The sequence below is a fragment of the Hyla sarda genome, chromosome 3 (genome assembly GCF_029499605.1).
Source record: "Hyla sarda isolate aHylSar1 chromosome 3, aHylSar1.hap1, whole genome shotgun sequence".
NCBI classification, from domain to species: Eukaryota; Metazoa; Chordata; class Amphibia; order Anura; family Hylidae; genus Hyla; species Hyla sarda.
Window position 1 is genome coordinate 182,468,470 of NC_079191.1, and position 20,919 is coordinate 182,489,388.

General features: G+C 41.2%; 1 protein-coding gene across 11 annotated transcripts in view; it reads left to right on the forward strand.

The window, feature by feature from the left end:
• The window catches only part of DLGAP2 (DLG associated protein 2), a 1,068,027-nt gene that overhangs the window by 691,074 nt on the left and 356,034 nt on the right, over window positions 1-20,919 (forward strand). Inside the window, exon 1 of one of the 11 annotated variants that reach the window (XM_056565698.1) lies at window positions 1,010-1,028. The exons of the other annotated variants lie outside the window; for them this stretch is intronic. The gene's annotated coding sequence lies outside the window, so the exon portion shown is untranslated. Of the gene's footprint in view, window positions 1-1,009; window positions 1,029-20,919 lie in introns of those variants that run through there. 11 annotated transcript variants of the gene reach the window in all.

Here is a 20,919-nt window from a genome sequence, read left to right on the forward strand (position 1 = left end):
AACAACCAGTCTGCATATAATATATCTGCTTAATATTGTGTTTGCTGCACTGCTCAATGTAAAGAAATTGGTATGCAAAACATGTCGTCAGGTTCTGCAGACTGTGCCAATGCGAGATAACTTCAGTCAGCGAGAGAATAATCTAACATAAAATATGGTAGGCAGAGGAACAAGACCATGTCATCAATAAGCAGGGCCATATTTACAGCTCGTGCTGCCCTAGGCACTCACATTAAATACACCCCATTTAGGAGATTCCACAAGCTTCAGAATATGTTCATGCAGATCTCTCATGAATATGCAGCAAAACTGCAAGAGTTACATGTGGAAAATGTTGCAGATTCAATGTGATTATGAACCCTATGCATAGAAAGGGATGAAATCCCTGCCCCACTCAACACTGCCCGCGTAGGCAAAGGCCCACAGTTGCCACTGCTGCCCCACTCAACACTGCCGGCGTAGGCAAAGGCCCACGGTTGCGAATTGGTATTTCCTGTTTGAGTTTACTTCTTTGCCTACAAATCCCATAATTAAATTTTCATCCCTTCCACACATTAGCCACCCCACCCATTGAAACATAAATGAGCTGCATCCATTCAAAATACCTGTGGTTTTCAATCAGGGTGCCTACAGCTGTTGCATTAGTTGCAGATTGATCTCTCTCCCACCAAGCGATCGCTCCACCCATTGATGCTAACAGTTTTCCTGTCATCAGCTGACTAGTGATGTCAGGTCTCGGCTGCATTGCAACCTGAGAAAAATCTTCCCCATGCAGTTATCAAGAGGAAAACCTCAACATTTTATGTACTTCTTAAAGGGGTTATCCAGTGGAAACAGTTAATTTATTATTATCCTCAGGCTGACCAAAAAAAATAAACACTTTAACTGCCACTTCTTCATTGCTCTGGTATCAAGCGTCCCATCCACAACCGAGGACACAGCTTTCCCCCGAGCTGCAGAGCGTAGCATCTACAGCTGGAGGAACTGACAATGCCACTTGCCAATCACTGGCAGAGGTGGGGCAAAAGGTGAGTTAAAGTGTTTTGTAGGCAATTTTGTAAATTAACTGTTTCCACTGGGCAACCCTTTTAAGGGGCATTCACATCACGTTTAGGCTGTAGACCTCCGGTGCAGGTTATATTACCATGACATATACCACAGCATGTCTGGAGAGGTTTATTAAACCAACCCTAGTCTACTTGTGACAACATTTGGTCCATACAGTACATATGTGTAATTCAGATACTTACATTTGTTAAAGATTGGGATGAAAACCTCAACCTTTTATACACTTTTTAGGGGGTATTCACTAGTGTTGAGCAGCATAGACCATATTCGAATTCGCGAATATTCGCGAATATATGGACGAATATTCGTCATATATTCGCGAATATTCGCATATTCGTTATATTCTCGTTTTATTTTCGCATATGCGAAAATGCGTGTATGCGAAAATTAACATATGTGAATATTAGCATATACAAAATTAGTATACGTGAAAATTTGCATATGCGAAAATTTGCATATGTTAATTTTCGCATATGCAAATTTTCGCACGCCAGTCTCACACAGTAGTATTACAGCCTTCTTTACACCACACAAGCTGGAAGCAGAGAGGGATGATCACTGTGATGTGTACTGTGAAGAAAAAAAAAACAAATATTCGTAATTACGAATATATAGCGCTATATTCGCGAAATTCGTGAATTCGCGAATATGCAATATTCGCGAATAATATTCGAATTGCGAATATTCGTGAGCAACACTAGTATTCACATCACAGTTGGGCATTACGCTACTAGTACATGTAGGAATATCATCTAGAAAGTATTCTGATCTATATTTCCAAATCTCTGCATTGTTGCCATAGGCTTTAACCAACCCAAGTCTACTTGTAACTACATTTGGTCTGATTTAAAACGCTATACATTTTATTTGAAAAGTATAGAAAAGCATAGTTTCAAATAAAGTGTATCCTGGCATAACACAGACCAACTGTAGTAGACTATGTTTGATTTATTGCCTACTATGGTCTTACCACAGTGGATATTAGACTATCTTTTTGATGGTATTACGGTGTACTGTATTTTCCTGGTGTACAGCTAAAATTTTATTTGAAAGACTCCTTATACAGTGATCCCTAAACTTACAATGGCCTCAACATACAATAGTTTCAACATACAATGGTCTTTTCTGGACCATTGTAACCAGACTCAACGTACAATGCTACAGACAGTCCAGATCTGCAAAACATGTCAATGTCTGGAAGAACTGACCAATCAGAATGGATATTTTACTGGTAAAACCTGTGTATTCATAAAGTGCATGCACTGACTAGTGTCTGGTAGCGCCCCCTACAGTATAGGGAGGTATTACATGTTCTGTACTCTTTACCTGTGCCAGGGTTAGCTGCTCCTTTGGGCATCAGGTGAGGGCGGCTCCATTTCCCTTTTTTTAGGACATTGCGTGTTCTGTACAGGACCCAGAAGACTCTTCTGTCCTCTACATAGACCAGTGTTTCCCAAAGAGGTTGCCTCCAGCTGTTGCAAAACTACAACTCCCAGCATGCCCGGACAGCCGATGGCTGTCCGGGCATGCTGGGAGTTGTAGTTTTCCAACAGCTGGAGGCACCCCAGTTGTGAAGCACTGAAATAGACAGTGATTTACAGCTCCCTGCAGATCTTTCTTACTTTTATGTGTAAGGATTTGCTTTATCTATATTAGTTATCTACTTATTTATCTTTAATCCTCACTTTTTCCTATTTTTTGGATGACATTTTGGTGGCTTCAGAACCAATTACCAGGTTTCCATAGAGTTATGGTCTCAACATACAATGGTTTCAACATACAATGGTGGTCCTGGAACCAATTAATATTGTAACTTGAGGGACCACTGTACTCTACAGAGAATTACAACTCTTGTGAAACAAAACCCCAGTTTGCCCTCTTATGGAAATGGTAGCTGGCTGCTTTTAGTGGTTGTGTCATGGAGGCAACCTGTGTCCATATGCCCTTTTAGGACAGACTCATTTTGTGTCAAGCAATAAGTTTATATCCCTGTACCTCTCTAATATGCAGTAAATGAAAGTAGCAGAGCTAATGTTTGAGGTGAGGCTGTTGGCATTATCCTAAATTGCATTCTACTGGATTTCCATTTGCTGGAGATAAGTAAAATCTGCTTTAACATTTCTCTATGAATAGATTATTCAAATTCCATTTTTGACTGAGACTGACTGTTTAGTCGGCCATGCAGTGGACATAGAGATGTTGCTCAGTCTTTTGTGTTTTGAAATTTAATTTAGATGACATTTTATCTGAAGGAGGTAGACAACCTTTCTGTTACATCTTCAAGTCATTAATATGTATGCTCATGAAATATGCAAAGTTATGATCTTAAAAGAACGCGCCATTTCACTGGAAGTAGACTCGGCACCATCATAGCTCTCTTAAGTCTTGTTCTTCAAGAAACAAAACAAAACTCAACCCTGACTATAAAAGAACATTCATCTGTGCCTCCTCTGCACCCTCTGTGAGAACACCAAAGAAACCAAGCCACGCTAACAGACAAGTATCATAGACAAGTAAGTATGACACTTGACAGAGTTACCCTGGAGCACACAGACTGCTTCAACTATTTGCCCTATGATGATGAATGAAGAATACTACACCTCTCAGGAGGTCTGCAGAACACTGCCGGCTGCTTGATCAGCAATGACAACCTTATTAAGGATCTGGGGAGAAAGGAAAAGTTCAGCTACTGCATTGCTTCAAGTTACGAGGCTCAAGTTTAGCCATTTTTCACTAATTCAGTAATTTCACAGATGGTGGAGCGTGTTAAAAAGGAAACAAAAAAAGTTAAAATGTTTAAAGTAAACTTCATTTTATTGTATGTTCAATGTATGTGTTCTAATTTCCATACTAGATTTGAATATTTAACATTATCTGTAATTTTAAAAGAACCCTATGTAGAGCAGACTGAGAGAAATCCCCCCTCTCTCTCTCTCTGCCTCTCTCTCTCTCTCTCTCTCTCTCTCTCTCTCTCTCTCTCCCTCCCTCCCTCCCTCTCCCTCTCTCCCTCCATCTCCCTTCCTCTCCCTCCCTCCCCCTTCCTCTCCCTCCCTCCCTCCCCCTCTCTCCCTCTCCCCCTCCCTCTCCCTCCCTCCCCCTCCCTCTCTCTCTCCCTCCCTCCCTCTCTCTCTCTCTCTCTCTCTCTCTCTCTCTCTCTCCCTCCCTCTCCCTCTCTCTCTCTCTCCCTCCCTCCCTCTCCCTCCCTCTCTCACTCCCTCTCTCCCTCCCTCTCTCTCTCTCCCTCCCTCCCTCTCTCCCTCCCTCCCTCTCTCCCTCCCTCTCTCTCTTCTTCCCTCTCTCTCTCTCCCTCTCCCTCCCTCCCTCTCCCTCTCTCTCTCTCTCTCTCTATCTCTCTCTCTGTCTCCCTCTCTCTCTCAATCTCTCTCTCCCTCCCTCTCTCTCCCTCTCCCTCTCTCCCTCTCTCTCTCTTTTTCTCTCTGTTTCCCTCCCTCTCCACCTCTCTCTGTCTCTCTACCTCTCCCTTCCCCCCCTCTCTCCCTCCCTCTTTCTCTCCCCCTCTCTCCCTCTCTCTCTCTCTCTCTCTCTCTCTCTCTCTCTCTCTCTCTCTCTCTCTCCCCCTCCCTCCCTCTCTCTCTTTCTCTCTCGGTCTTCCTCCCTCTCCCCCTCTCTCTACCTCTCCCTCTCCCCCCTCTCTCTCCCTCTCTCTCCCTCTCTCCCCCTCTCTCTCTACCTCTCCCCCCTCTCTCTCCCTACCTCTCCCCCTCGCTCTCCCTCTCTTGCAATTTAATGAAAATTGAAAGAAAGGAAAAACAAATAAAAATAATGTATATATGTATATCAGCAACAGGAAAGATATAAAAATCATGTTATGTTAATGAACAGATATAAACAAATATGCTGTTTCAACCAGCATACATCTATGTTACATAATGTTGCACATGGTAAATATATAGTATTAGTTGTCCTGTTATTCATAGAATCAAATAAGAACCTGCAGTTGGAAATGCCTTTGTGGCATTTATTGCTTATATGACAATGGATAGCATAGACCTTTATTTTGGCCTGTAGTACATTTCTTGTTTTTGCATTGCTGTAATGTAAAAGCCATACGTTTTTTATTTTCCCATTGTCATGCTTGTTTTTGGGCTTTCATTTTATTTTGCAATAACTTGTTGATTTACTATGTAGGGATAATGGAAAAAAAACATTTGTGCCATTCAATGTGTGTGGTAAATACTGTTACCTTTTATGTAACCTTTTCTTTCACTCATTTTCAGTTTTTATTAAAATTAATTTAGAAAAATAGATATTATTTGCTAAAACTGAGAGCAAATTAGATTTCTTCTGAAAATACCGGTTCAAGAGATGCCGTTCAATCAGGCAAGTACAGTATGTGTCTATTCAAATATCTTCATAGAATCAAGAGAATCGACAAAGCCAAAAAGCTTAAAATTTACAAAAAGTAAAAAACTGTGGATTGGACATCTTGAAAAATAAGGGTATCCCTAAAACACATACATTTTGTGAACACAGTCAACTTAACCCCTTCATGTCCTGGCAAATTTTGATTTCTTGTTTATGTTTTTTCTTCAACTAAGAGCCATAACTTTTTTTTATTTTTCCACTGACAACATAAGGTTACTTTCTGTGGGACAATTTATACTTTTTATTTCCGTACTTTATTTTATCATATAATGTATTACAAAGCCAGAAAATAATTATATGTAGGGCCAATTTTTTAAAAAAAATATGGAATTGCTCAATTTTTAAATTTTTCTTTTTTTTGAAGGGGGGGGGGGGGTAATTTTTTCAGAGTTCACAATATGGTAAAACTGACATGTAAACTTCATTCAATGGATAAGTATGATACCAATGATACCAAACTTGGATAATTTTCTATTATTTTATGGCTTAAAAAAAAATGAAAACTTGAAAACAAAAAAACTAACTCTGTTCTTCCTGTGTCCTGGCCCCTATAACTTATTTTTCTACCTACGGAGCTGTGTATGGATTTATTATAAAGTCCTAACTTTTTGATCACTTTTCCTGTATAGTGATTTGACCAAAAATCTGCTATTTTGACATTTGGAATTTGCTTGCGTTTACACCAATTGCCATGCAGGATTTGAAATGTAATAATTTAAAAGTTTGTACAATTACAAAAATGTTTATTTATTTTTAAGGTGTTTTATTTGAAAAATGGGAAGGGTTAAATTTATTATTGGTGGGGGATATATTGAAAAATTTTTTTTTTTTTTACAAATTTTTTGTCCCCTCCCCCCATGTAATCGGCACCCAATTGCAAAGGGTTGCCTATGGCAGCCTTAAACAATAGTTCATACATGAAAGCCTGAAAAGCATAGGGAATACTCCGGGTTTCCACAACAACCTGTCCGCATCCCTCGATTAGAATTCTCCTCTCCCCCTTGTCCCCACCTGTGCGGTAACTGTGAGGAAGTAAGTGGAGATCCTAGTGGATCTAAAGTTAGTCTTACCGCTAATATAGGGTTCAATAGGACAAGTAGGAGGTTCGGGAGCGGGCCCGTCCTTCTTAGGACGGTTAAACCCGCCTAGGAGTAGGGTGATCATCTAGCTAGAATAGGAGAAGCTAGGGTCCCTAGGCCCCTGCAATTTTCCTTCCCAGTTTATTACTTTTATAGGTTGGGGGAGAGGAGATAAGAAGATAAATAAAATATATATATAAAAAATATGAATAACCAATAAATAACCTATTATACAGGGGTTATATATATATTTTTTGGTTACTTGTGAACCTAGCCATTTATGGTGTGCCTGGGACCAGCTTCGGTTTAATGTGCTCCCTCTCAGTGATGGAATTGTTAGATAACGCTGTCTTCGAGATTCGAATGGCGTGATAGTTCTATTCCTCAAAATTAGAACTCGTCTAATAACGGGTTAAAAGAGAATAATGCCTACTGATGGGCCCAGGAGGGACCTCCCCCAGATTGCATCCACCTCCCTGGAATCTCATCCAGGGAGGTGGATGTACATCATATGTGAACCCAACCTTGCTCCTTATGAACTTAAGGGGATCATGGAAGAATGGGCTCATATGTGCCACCAGTTTGTTATACAGTGTTGCTGTTGGCAACTACTAGGGCGCCACGGGTAGCAACTTCGATCCAGGGACCCTGTGCCTTCTTATAACACGGGGCACCAGGCACCCTTGGCGTCCTGTATTGCCTAGCAACGCTTTATATCCTAATTATTTTTTCTTTTATTATATAAAAAAAACACTCACTTAGTGACTGATAACAGTGTGGTTACTTCTGTATCCACCTGGTAGCTGTCACCTGTTTTTTTGGCCGAAATTACATTTAGTATAATCTATCTCTTGCCGTGGCCCAATAGCGCTTCCGGTATATGACGTCAGACGCCGGAAGTATCCGGCAGTGAGCGCTGAGAGCAGTCATACGGAGACCGCTTCCCGCCACTGCGGGTATGCGCTACACCGGAACTTCTTGTTAACAGCAGAACCGTAAGTAGCCCAGTAGTGGCACCTTGCTGGTTTTCTTTCAGGCACTTTTGACAAAGTAAAAAGCAGCACATTATGTGTGTTTTTCCTTAGGTACCAGGAGCAAGGTGCAAAAACCAGTTAGTGTGGGACCTGAAGAAATATGTACCATCTAAGGGATCATGGTCTATAGGAGATATATTGATTATGTATATATTTTCTTTATAGGTACCGTGGGCTCGGAGTTCTGCTGTTTTGTCTTTAGAGAGTGAGAGCACAAGTATCGGGTGCCCCTCTCATATATGATTTAAGCCACTTTGTTTTGCAATTTACCATAATACAACTTTTTTGATATTCTCTGAGTAATACTCCTGAGGACGCCCCTATATTGGGGCAGAAACGCGTTGGGTTTGTCCCAGGCATCAAGTGCAAATATACTAAGTATTAAATAAATCCACTTATTGTGGTAGTTTGTTTGGGTTTGACCCAGGCATTAAGTGCTAATAATATTTAGTATTGAGTAAATCCACATAACTGTGGTAGTTGTTTGGTGGTATCCTACATACTTTTGATTATTTGAGGTGGCGGATATATTTATGCACATAATTCTTGGTGAATTTTAATGCATATCAATAAAGGATAATTTTTAATGGCACCGCCCCCCCCCCCCCCCCCCCCCCCATGAAATTTTAACAATATAATTTGTTATTTTTTCCATGATTTCTTCTATAGCCGGGAGGCAATTGCTCGGTGCAGGCATATTATTATTAATGCATGACTATTATATGTCACAGTGTTTGACCACAGCATCTATTGGGTTAAATGGCTGTGGTAGGAGTTGGCCCTGACTCTGAATATTGCAATAGCATGTTGACTTTATAGCACAACTGGCACACACTGTAAATGAGACAGGCATACTTTCTGTGTCTGCAAAATCCACTGGATGTAACTGTATGCCCATTTGTGGGAAGTGTTAAGGGGGTTATCCAGGAATAGAAAAACACAGCTAATTTCTTTCAAAAACAGCTCCATGTCATTCTCCAGGTTGGGTGTGGTATTACAATTTGGCTCTATTCACTTCAATGGAACTGAGCTGCAGAACCACACACAAGCTGGAGACAGACGGGGAGTGGTTTTTCATAGGAAGTAGTTGTGTTTTTCTATTCCTGGATAACCCCTTTAATCTATCACTTATCAATAACTATACAATATATGTTATTATAAAATGATACAATATACATCAAATCCTTAGAGTCTTACATGCTTAATTCTTTTGCTTCCAAGATGCATGAAGTAATGTACGTTTATGTTCAAGCTATTGACTATTACTGGCAATAAAATGATATTAAAAAAGAAATGTATAATAAATCAAATATGTTTCATATAACCCTATGTGTACAAATAAGCCTGCAACAAGTTCATGCACAATAAATTATTGATAACAGCTCTGAAAACAATGAAAACAATGCAGTGCATCTATAAAGTATCAGTTCCAGGGCCTGAAAATGAAGATTTCTGTGCTATAAAGTGCTATAGAGGGCTGCTGGTATAGTAACCACAGAATATCATAAACCACCTTACATCTCAGAAGTCTATAGGCTTAAAGGGGTATTCCAGGCCAAAACTTTTTTTTATATATTAACTGGCTCTGGAAAGTTAAACAGATTTGTAAACTACTTCTATTAAAAAAATATTAATCCTTCCAATAGTTATTAGCTTCTGAAGTTGAGTTGCTGTTTTCTGTCTAACCGCTCAATGATGACTCATGTCCCGGGAGCTGTGCAGTTCCTATGGGGATATTTTCCCATCATGCACAGCTCCCGGGACGTGACATCATCATCGAGCAGTTAGACGAAAACTTCAGAAGCTAATAACTATTGGAAGGATTAAGATTTTTTAATAGAAGTAATTTGCAAATCTGTTTAACTTTCCGGAGCCAGTTGATATATATAAAAAAAAGTTTTTGCCTGGAATACCCCTTTAAATGTCTAGGCCTTTGAATCCTATGAATATGTTTACTTAAATATCAGGTTTTGTATTTAACCCCTTAAGGACATGCGCTGTAAATGTATGGCGCTGCTAAGAAGTACTTAGCGCACAGCACCGTACATTTACGGCACAGATTTCCTGGATCACCGCATCTCCGGACACAGTGATCGGAACAGGATCCCGGCATATCGCCCAGGGGGTTCCTGAGACCCTCCCCCCCCCATATCGGCGATCACGGCAAATCACCCGTAAATTCAGACCTGCGATTTTCCGCTATTCCGGGTCAATCAGGTCTCTGGTGACCCGGTGACCTGGAAAAAAAGGGTGAACGGGGCTGTGTGAGACAGCCCCATTCACCTATAGCCAGCAGGAGTGCCGCCTCACGATCACATGAATGATCGGTCGGAACGACCGAACAATCACGGACCTGCTGGGCGGTGATTGGGACGGCGATCGGAGCGGAGATCGGTGCCGGCGGGGGTCTCCTACCTTACCCTGGTCCGGCGGGGGTCCCCTCGGGATCGGTGGTGGCGACAGGAGCAGCAGAATCGTTCCTGGCGGCAGGATACAGCAGGAGGTGATGCCTGTTCACCTCCTACTGTTGCCTAGCAACAACTCGCAGCATGCAAAGCCAATGAGCATACTGGGAGTTGTAGTTTTGCAACAGCTGGAGTTCCAACTACAACTGTCAGCATGCCCTTTGGTAGTCTGTGCATGCTGGAGGTTGTAGTTTTGAAACAGATGGAGTTACATTTTTTTAAAGAAAAAGTGTGCATTCATTGTTGCACAATTACAACTCCCAGCATGCACAGACTATCAAAGAGCTTGCTGGGAGCTGTAGCAGTGTGCCTCCAGCTGTTGCAAAACTACAACTCTCAGCATGCCCTTCGACTGTCAATGCATACTGATTGTTGCAGTTTTGCAACAGCTGGAGACACATTGGTTGTGAAACTGAGTTTGTTACCAGTGTGCCTCCAGCTGTTGCAAAAATACACCCAGCATGCACTGAGAGACTGTACATACTGGGAGTTGCACTTTTGCAACAGCTGGAGACACATTGGTTGTGAAACTGAGTTTGTATAATTTTCCGCCACAGCTCAAACTCACTGTAAACTCAACCGTGTGAATGTACCCTAAAAACACTACACTACACTACACCTACACAAAATAAAAAGTAAAACACTACATATACACATACCACTGCACAGCCCCCCCCCCCCCCCCAATAAAAAAAAAACTTCTTGTACGGCAGTTTTTCCAAAACAGAGCCTCCAGCTGTTGAAAAACAACAACTCCCAGTATTGCCGGACAGCCACTGACTGTCCAAGCATGCTGGGAGTTTTGCAACAGCTGGAGACACCCTGTTTGGGAAACACTGCCGTGGGGGATTCAAATCCCCAATTTAGGCCTCAAATGCGCATGGTGCTCTCTCGCTTCGGAGCCCTGTCGTATTTCAAGGAAACAGTTTAGGGCCACATATGGGGTATCTCCGTACTCGGGAGAAATTGTGTTACAAATTTTTGCAGGCTTTTTCTCCTTTAACCCCTTGTAAAATTTCAAAAACTGGGTCTACAAGAACATGAGAGTGTAAACAATGAAGATTTTGAATTTTCTCCTTCATTTTGCTGCTATTCCTATGAAACACCTAAAGGGTTAACACACTTTCTGAAAGTCATTTTGAATACATTGGGGGTACAGTTTTTATAATGGGGTCATTTATGGGGTATTCCTAATATGAAGACCCCTCAAATCCACTTCAAAACTGAACTGGTCCCCGAAAAATTCCGATTTTGAAAATTTTGTGAAAAATTGTTAAATTGCTGCTGAACTTTGAAGCCCTCTGATGTCTTCCAAAAGTAAAAACATATCAACTTTATGATGCAAATATAAAGTAGACATATTGTATTTGGAAATCAATATATAATTTATTTGGAATATCCATTTTCCTTACAATCAGAGCGTTTCAAAGTTAGAAAAATGCAAAATTTTCAAAACTTTCATGAAATTTGGGGATTTTTCACCAAGAAAGGATGCAAGTAACAATGAAAATTTACCAATATGTTAAAGTAGAGTATATCATGAAAAAACATTCTCGGAATCAGAATAATCGGTAAAAGCATCCAAAAGTTATCAATTCATAAAGTGATAGTGGTCAGAATTGCAAAAAAGGGCTGCGTCCTTAAGGTGAAAAGGGGCTCAGTCCTTAAGGGGTTAAACACATTTCAACATTTTATTTAAAACATTTATGAGAGGGGAATTTATTAAGCCAGTGAAGGGAAATTATAAAGGCATAGAAAATAATTTTTGTGTAAGCAACTTTTTGTCTTTTATACACCAGGCAGGCCCGTTTTAAATTTAAACGGGTGTGGCCTTAATTTAAATGGGTGTGGCCTAATCACACCAAATTTGCTACAATATTGGCTAGGGGGCTAGTGTACATTGTAGCTGAAACTTACGCTAGCTCGGAGCTAGCTTACATTTCACAGCATGGTGCATAGGGCAGCACTGGCTGATTCATTAATTAGCTGGTGCCTCTTAATTAGTTGGACAAATACGGTCACGGCCATGGGATTATACAGAAAACCAATATCTCAAGTAATTTATTTATTTATTTATTTTTTTTGAAACTCTCATTTAAATCTTTCATATCATCTATTTTTTCCTGTAGCCACCCCTGTGACCTGACAAAAATGTGACTATTGTAATCTGTTTTTAATACCCTTCAAGTTTAGACAGTTTTTGAAGTAGAATTAAAAAATGTTGCACCTAAAAATCCATATTATGGTTTATTTTTTTGCGCCACCAATTCTACTTTGTAATGACATCAGTCATTTTACCCAGAAATCTACGGCGAAATGGAGAAAAAAATCATTGTGCGGCGAAATTGAAGAAAATACTTTGTAACTTTTGGAGGCTTCCGTTTCTACGCAGTAAATTTTTCGGTAAAAATAACACATTCTCTTTATTCTGTAGGTCCATACGATTAAAATGGTACTTCTGGTAATTCTGGAAAAAATCATAACTACATGCAGGAAAATGTATATGTTTAAAATTGTCATCTTCCGACCCCTATAACTTTCTTATGGGGTGGTATGAGGGCGGTATGGGGCAGTAAGAGGACTTCTGCTCGCATCCTAGCTGATCTGGACACCGCATTTTTACTGTGGTGTACCGATCAGCCCCACTGAGCAGCCGGGAAGCTTTTACTTTCATTTTAGATGCGGCGTTTAACTTTGAACGCAGCGTCTAAAGGGTTAATAGCGCGCAACACATCTATCGCTGCCGCACGCTATTAGCCCCGGGTCCCGGCCTCAGTTACAGCGTGACCTCGTGTTATAGCGCTGCAGTCCTTGGTCGTTAAGGGGTTAATTTACTTCATAAGAAAATTTCCTTTTTATAGAAATCATGTCTTATAAAATCATGGCTTTGTCACAGCTGAAGCACAGGCATGGACAAAGTCCAGTAAGTGAGGGTGGGCTACCACTTCTCTGTGTCTGATAGGACAGGAGAGAGCACAGATTAGTCCTGTCAGACAGGAGAGAGCACAGAGGAGTCCTATCAGACACGAGAGAGCACAGAGGAGTGCTATCAGACAGGAGAGAGCACAGAGGAGTCCTATCAGACACCAGACACGAGAGAGCACAGAGGAGTGCTATCAGACAGGAGAGAGCACAGGTGATTACTATCAGACAGGAGAGAGCACAAAGGAGTGTTATCAGACAGTAGAGAGCACAGAGGATTACTATTAAACAGGAGAGAGCACAGAGGAGTACTGTCAGACAGGAGAGAGCACAGGGGAGTGCTATCAGACATAAGAGAGCACAGAGGAGTACTATCAGACAGGAGAGAGCACAGAGGAGTGCTATCAGACAGGAGAGAGCACAGGGGAGTCCTTTCAGACAGGAGAGAGCACAAAGGCATCCTATGAGACAGGAGAGAGCACAGAGGAGTGCTAGCCTACCCTCTCTTACTGGACTTTGTCCATTCCTGGACTTCAGCTTGGACAAAGCCATTTTCTTATGATGTATGTTAGAAAGGTTAATGTTTTGCCAAGATGTACAAGATAAAAAATGTTTTTGTATCTGACAGTGCCCATTTAAACAGTCTAAGAATGCAACAGCCTAAGTGACTGTGATAAATGTTGCGCATTCTTAGACATAGACATTTCTATGTATGCCACTAGGCTAAGTACAGAGCAGTGCAAATTGTTCACCTCTAGTTATTGTGGTGGAATAGTGACTCATGCAGGATATTTGTGTGCCAGTCACCAACAAAACAAAACAACAACAAAAAAACTATAAATAAGACAAATGGAGAGCTGTGCACAGTTAGTGGGACTTCACACAACATGAAACCATTTGCACTGTACGTGTTTTGCTTTGTAGATAAAGGACACTAGTTGTGAATGTTGAGAAAAAGGCTATTGCATGAAAGTATAACATTTGCAAACTTGTGAAACGTTTACGTGCTCATATACAGAATGTAGTTAAATTAGTAACATTTGCCTTTCCATGTTATTTTAGAACAAGGACTGCTATATTTGTACTTTAAATTTATATTAAAGGCTTGACATCCCGGTACATAATGGGACAGGTGAGAGGATATGGTGTGGGCTAAGTCAGGTTTGCGCCATAACCAGCAGATGCCCAATGCTATTAGCAGCTGACATCTGATGGTAATGACAGACGTTGGAGATCACTATAATGTCTGTCATTTAAATTCCAGTCATCCTTGGTGTCTAGAGGTTCCATTGGCCAACCCATAATGTAATTGCAGATTTCCAAAGAGTTGCTGGGGAAGCCTCGGCATCTTTCTTCGGGTGCTGATAACATAGATCAATTTAATGCAATAGCATTACATTGATCTAAGTAAGCCATCAACTGATGCTTATAATAGGGCCCTATTAATAAATTTAAAAAAATGGTATTTGGCATGAACTTATACTATTAAATTATTAAATTTTTCATCCTGCATGGTCAACAGCGTAAATGAAAATTGCAAATATAGGCGTTCATGTCCACACGACCGTTTAACCCTAGAGCGCCCGTTGCTTCAGTTCTTAAAGGGGTACTCCGGCAAAACAACATCTTATCCCCTATCCGAAGGATAGGGGATAAGATGCCTGATCGCGGGGGTCACGCCGCTGGGGACCCCCGTGATCTTGCACCCCGTTAGAATCAGTCCCCGGAGCATGTTCGCTCCTGGTCTGATTACTGGCGATCACGGGGGCGGAGCATTGTGATGTGAAGGATCCGCCCCGTGTGATGTCACGCTCCGCCCCCTCAATGCAAGCCTATGGGAGGGGGTGTGACAGCGCTGCCGTATAGAGCTGTAACTACGGTCATGGACAATACATGTCCTTTACGGCCCACTGGGTGAATGTGGTTCCTGCACAGCCACAACAGCATCTTGGACAGGTCATGCCGCTTCCACTTCCATGTTTTCAGGACGTTGGTCCTGTGACAGTGTGTGACTCCGCCTCCTCATCCTGCACCATGTCCTCAGCCTCCACTGCATGGACAAGTCTTAGTGCCCCTCCAGCATACCATGTGTGCAGGGCACGGCGGTGGCACGCTGTTCTTCACATGGTTTGCCTTGGCGAATGGTGTCACACAGGGGAGGAACTGCTAAAAGTCATTCATAAAGAAATCGAATCATGGCTTACGCCACGAAAACTGGAAATGGGAACCATGGTGACTGACAACGGGAAGAACATCTTGTCTGCATGGCACACGTGTTTAATCTGGTTGTCAAGCAATTCCTGAATTATCCCCCCAATTTGCAAGACATCCTAACAATGGGAAGGAAACTTTGCTTGTCCTTCAGCCACTCGTACACCGCAAAGCACACCCTCCTTGAGCTGCTGCGTTAGAACGGCATCCTCCAACATAGTTTGATTTTCGACGTTTCCACACATTAGAATTCCACCCTCCATATGTTGGACCGACTATAACTGTTGGTAGTAAAAACTTCCCTACTTTCGCATTATTAATTCCTTCTTGGCAAGTGTTACACGCCCTAAAAAGGGCGGCCCCATACAGGAACCTCTCCCTATTTCCCACTAAAAACACTGACATTTCCCAGGGTTTTTAGTTGGAAATAGAGAGAGTTTCCTGTGTGGGGCCGCCCATTTTAGGGTGAGTAACACTTGCAAAGAAGGGAATTAATAGAGCAAGAGTAGGGCCTTACAGGGGAAGTTTTTACCCCCACCTGCTACAATGGACAATACGTTGTTCCCTTCCACCTTTTCAAGGAAAGTGTTACTCGTCTTAAAAAGGGCAGTTCCACACAGGAACCTCTCCCTATTTCCACCTAAAAACCCTGGGAAATGGCAGTGTTCGTAGGTGGAAATAGGGAGATGTTCCTGTGTGGGGCCGCCCTTTTTAGGGCGAGTAACACTTGCCAAGAAGGGAATTAATAATGCGAGAGTAGGGCCTTACAGGGGAAGTTTTTACCCCCACCTGTTACAATGGACCGTACGTTGTTCCCTTCCATCTTTTAGAGGTCTTTGCATCACATCAATACTTGGTGGTGTAGGTGGCAAATGGTGTTTTTGCACACCTTTTACTTTTGTTTGATTTAAAAAAAAAATTGGGGTCCATATATTTTCTCCTAAGCATATTATTAAAAGTTAAGTTTTACGTAATGCATATCCTCAATACTTACTTGTGCACACTAACACTTTTACAAAAGAGACCGTTTTCTTCTGCCTACCTGCCTAAGCTACTATTCTGATCCTGCAACCCACCTGACGCCACACATCTGATGCCAAGTTCTCCTTTTTTCACCTACCTCCATCCCCGGGTCCTGGTATTGTCACCCACCGCACCATTCTGTCATCAGGTCACTTTCAGGACAACTGATGATGCTGTTGCCACCTCCAGACTGTCTCATTCTGCCACCATATGTTCTCTTCGTGCTGATGCCACCTCCAGGCTGTCTCATTCTGCCACCATATGCTCTCCTCATGCTGATGCCACCTCTAGGCTGTCTCATTCTGCCACCATATGTTCTCCTCATGCTGATGCCAGATCCAAGCTGTATCATACTGCCACCATATGTTCTTCTCATGTTGTTGCCACCTCCAGGCTGTGTCATTCAGCGACTATATGGTCTCCTCATGCTGCCGCGACCACCACGCTGTGTCATTTAGCCACTATATGACCTCCTCATGCTGCCGCAAACTCCAGGCTGTGTTATTCAGCCACTATATGCTGCCGCCAACTCCAGGCTGTGTCATTCAGCCACCATATGTTCTCCTCATGCTGCTGCCACCTCCACACTGTCATTCAGCCACTATATGGTCTCCTCACGCTGCTGCCACCTCCACACTGTGTCATTCAGGCACTATATGGTCTCCTCATGCTTTTGCCAACTCCAGGCTGTTTCAGTCAGCCACTATATGTTCTCCTCATGCTGCTGCCACCTCCATGCTATGTCATTCAGACACTATATGGTCTCCTCATGCTGCCACCACCTCCCCGCTGTGTCATTCAGCCACTATATGATCTCCTCATGCTGCCGCCACCTCTATGCTGTTCATTAAGCCACTATATGGTCTCCTCATACTGATGCCACCTCCAGGCTTTTTAATTGTGCTGCTCTGCGACAGTGATTCTAATAGCGACACCTCTGATCTGCATGTCATACTGAATAACAGTATTATTTCACTAACCCAGCACACATCTTATGCATTTTATAGCAAGGCAAGAGGTTCTGCATCCCTATTGAGGTTCTCTTTAGGCCAGAAATAGCCATTTTTAATAGTGATTTGTCAAGAATAAATTCATACTGAAACAAATTTTTTAGGAAAATTAAGTGAATCGTCCGAATCAAATTAAAAAAAAAAACATCCCTATTATGCACCATAAGGTGATTTTAGTACGTACCTGGCAGGCAGTAATGGACATGCTTAGGAAGGATCTAGGAAGTGCTTGTCTTGGGGCTAAATGGCTATGTTGTGAGATTACCATAACACTGTGGCTAGCTTTTTGTGTATTTCCTGTTTGGTATTTCCTGTTTGAGTTCAGTTTTTTAAACTACACATCCCAGGATCCCTTTCTTGTGAGTGGGAGGTCACTTTCCTCCCTCCCACACATCAGCCTTCCCACCTATTGAAATACAAATGAATTGCATTCCATTCAAAAGACCAGTGTTTTCAAACCAGGGTGCCTACAGCTGTTGCAAAAGGATCTCTCTCCCACCCAGCAGTCGCTCCACCCATTGAAGCAGGACAGGCTCCCTTTGCACACCTGGCTAGTGATGTCATATCTCAGCTGTACTGCAACCTGGGAAAACCTGAGACATGAGTAATTTTGTATTCTGTTAAAAAGAAATATTGGCGAGGAAAATCACATAAGAATTGCGAGACCGTCGTCACACACAGTTACAGACACCATATTATTAACTACACTAACTTTACAGCCCCTGTAGCATAGTAAAAAAAAATCCTTGAATACCCCTTTAATATTCTCAGGTTGTCTAACTGGACATTTTGGAACTTTTAAACACCACACACATTGGTTATTAAGTCAATGTTAGTATATAGTCCATGTCCCCTAAACTGATTGTACCAAGAACATACTGTGTTCTGTACATATAGTGTAAGTAGATTAATAAATTCATAATCTAAGTTTAAAAAAATAAAATAATTCATAAACATCATGGCAATGCAGTATTATAATAATTTTTACACCCAGAGGCATAATATTTTAGCATTTTAAAAACATTTATATTAGTTAAATTAATTTAAATCACATGCCTGTACAATTATATTTTAATGGGAGTCCCACCCCATTTTTATTATTTTCCCCTCTTTTTAACCATATGTTTAGGCTAAGTTAGATTTATTAGCCAAGTGTTATATTCAGCATTTATGTATTTTTGATTTATAAAGGATCTCTAGGCTACATTAAGATGAACAGATGGCTGTGATGATCAGGTTCATCCATTGCTGACTTTAGATCTCTCATCTCAGCAGATCTTTCTTGAGGGCATCTAAAGTAACTTTTACTTGCCATGAAAGCTGTGTAAAGGGAATTTATGAATGCATATTGTCAACCTGTGTTTCATGAAATTACAAAACAGCCGTTAATTCTATGCTATAAAGAGCTAGAATGAATTTTCTCGATAATTTAAAGACTATTAAAATGAACATAACTCTAAAGACTTAAAGTGAGCTGTTGGGTTACAGCATACTGGCATACTGAGAAACTTAGCCGGCATGATGCCATGGAGAAAATTAGTTACACACAACAATGCACTGTACACTTATAACATAAGGTTTGCCAGTGGCTCTCTCTAAATTACCATTTGCTTTCTTTTTATTCCAGCCTGGTTACTTTTAATTGATTCCCATTTCCCACCTCTAGCATCTGCATGTTTTACAAAGTATTATGGAAGATAGGTAAAACACTTTTAGAATAAGCTATAAAGAGGAAACTTGTTTTCCGATGGAAAACATATTTTCCAAAATCAATTGCCAAAAAGTTAAACAGATTTGTATATGACTTCTATTTAAAAATCTTGATCTTTCCAGTACTTATCAGCTGCTGTATGCTCCACAGGAATTTGTATAGTTCTTTTATTAATCTGACCACAGTGCTCTCTATTGACACCACTGTCCGTGTCAGGAACCGTCCAGAGCAGGAGAGGTTTGGTATGGGGATTTGCTCATGCTCTGGATGGTTCCTGACACGGACAGAGGTGTCAGCAGAGAGCACTTTGGCCAGACAGAATAGAACTACACAGCTTCCTCTGGAGCATACAGCAGCTGATAAGTACTAGAAGGATTTATATCTTTATATAGAAGTGATTTATAAATCTGTTTAACTTTCTGGCAAAAGTTGATTTAAAAAAAATAGTTTTCCACCAGAGTACCCCTTTAACTGGCTGCTTGGCTACGTATATATTTTCCATACCTTAACTTGTCTTTTTACTGGTTCGGTTCTAGGTTATTTTTTTTTTCTTCCTTTAATGTGTTATTTGAATACAATTAACATCCTACTATCTTAAAGCATGCCAATCATAACTTTTTTCAACATAAATCAGTTGAAATTTGAACTTCTTTGTGAAAAGTGGTAACTCCCTCACCTGTAGCCTTCCCCTGCAGCTCCCCTCATGTTTCTCATCCTTCTCACTCACCAACAACTCTGCCTGAAAGGTGGTATGCTTACTTACCGAGGCTGGACCATGTCTTACGGCATCATATTATTTCACCATTCAGAGGCTGTTCTGGTCCTGCTGAATGACCAAGTGACCTCGCCTCTGACTCTGTTCTATGTAGAGAACGTTTGGCTTTGGTGAATCTCTACAGAAGATTGTTAAAAGGGGGCTTATACAGCCCAATTATTGTGAGTGGAGGGCCACATGAAAAAATCTCTGGACTTTTCATATGGCCCTTCAATTACATAATTGCCAGTCACATATGACTGATGAGAAGATGTGGGGCTAACTAAAGATGACTATAGGGCCACACAGCCGACATGTTTGTTTGTAGTTAGCTGACTGCTGGGTCTTCTACACAAAACAATAATTGGCCCATTGAGTCTGTACTTGCGCATTAAGCATAACAACTCTCTACCTTGTATTAAAACATTAGAAAGTCCTCTGGATGAATATTTCCCAAATCATTGCTAGACTTACCAAGTCTACAATACCAAGCACCCCATTTAGTAGGCATGCTGTGTGTTTTACAAAATGATACATTTATCTGCATTGCGGATTAACTTTTTTCTTATATAAAACAAATAAAGAAAAAAATTAAATAAAAAAAACATATTTTTTATCAGTTACAATCCCTTTAAAAACAAAAACAACAATTTAGAACCCTACAAAATAGCCAGTGTAAAATAGTCAAACCTGTATATATGGAATTGCACACAGTCTATTATGGAGACAAAAGAATACAGCTCTGTCAGCTTTTTAGAGTCATCAAAACTGTTTACAGTCATATACATAGACAAGGGAGGGCAATGTAACAATTCTCTCTTAGAAAACATTGTTTGATGCCCTGGACAATACTATGGCAAGTGTCCAGAAGGCTGTCTCTTCTTCTTATTTGCCCAGGGATCTCTCTATTAGGATATGTTCACACTACGGATATGTAGCTGAATCTCCGCTCGCAGAATTCAGCGAGCGGAGATTCAGCCCGGCAGCCGACGGCAGCGGTAGGACCGCGCGGCACTGTGCCATCACCATTGACAGATATGCAGTGCTTGCGGACTTCCGCGCAAAGTATGAACACATTCTTTCTTTGTACGGAACAATATCAGCAGCGGAATTGTCCAGAGGATCAAACAATATTTTTGTCTTTCATAGAAGTTCATTACACTCAATCATTATAGCCCTCCTTAGGGCTGTCAGTCACCTGTTGGTGGCTCAAAACTGCTCAAATGCCCTTTAAGTGCATATATTAAAATTGATAT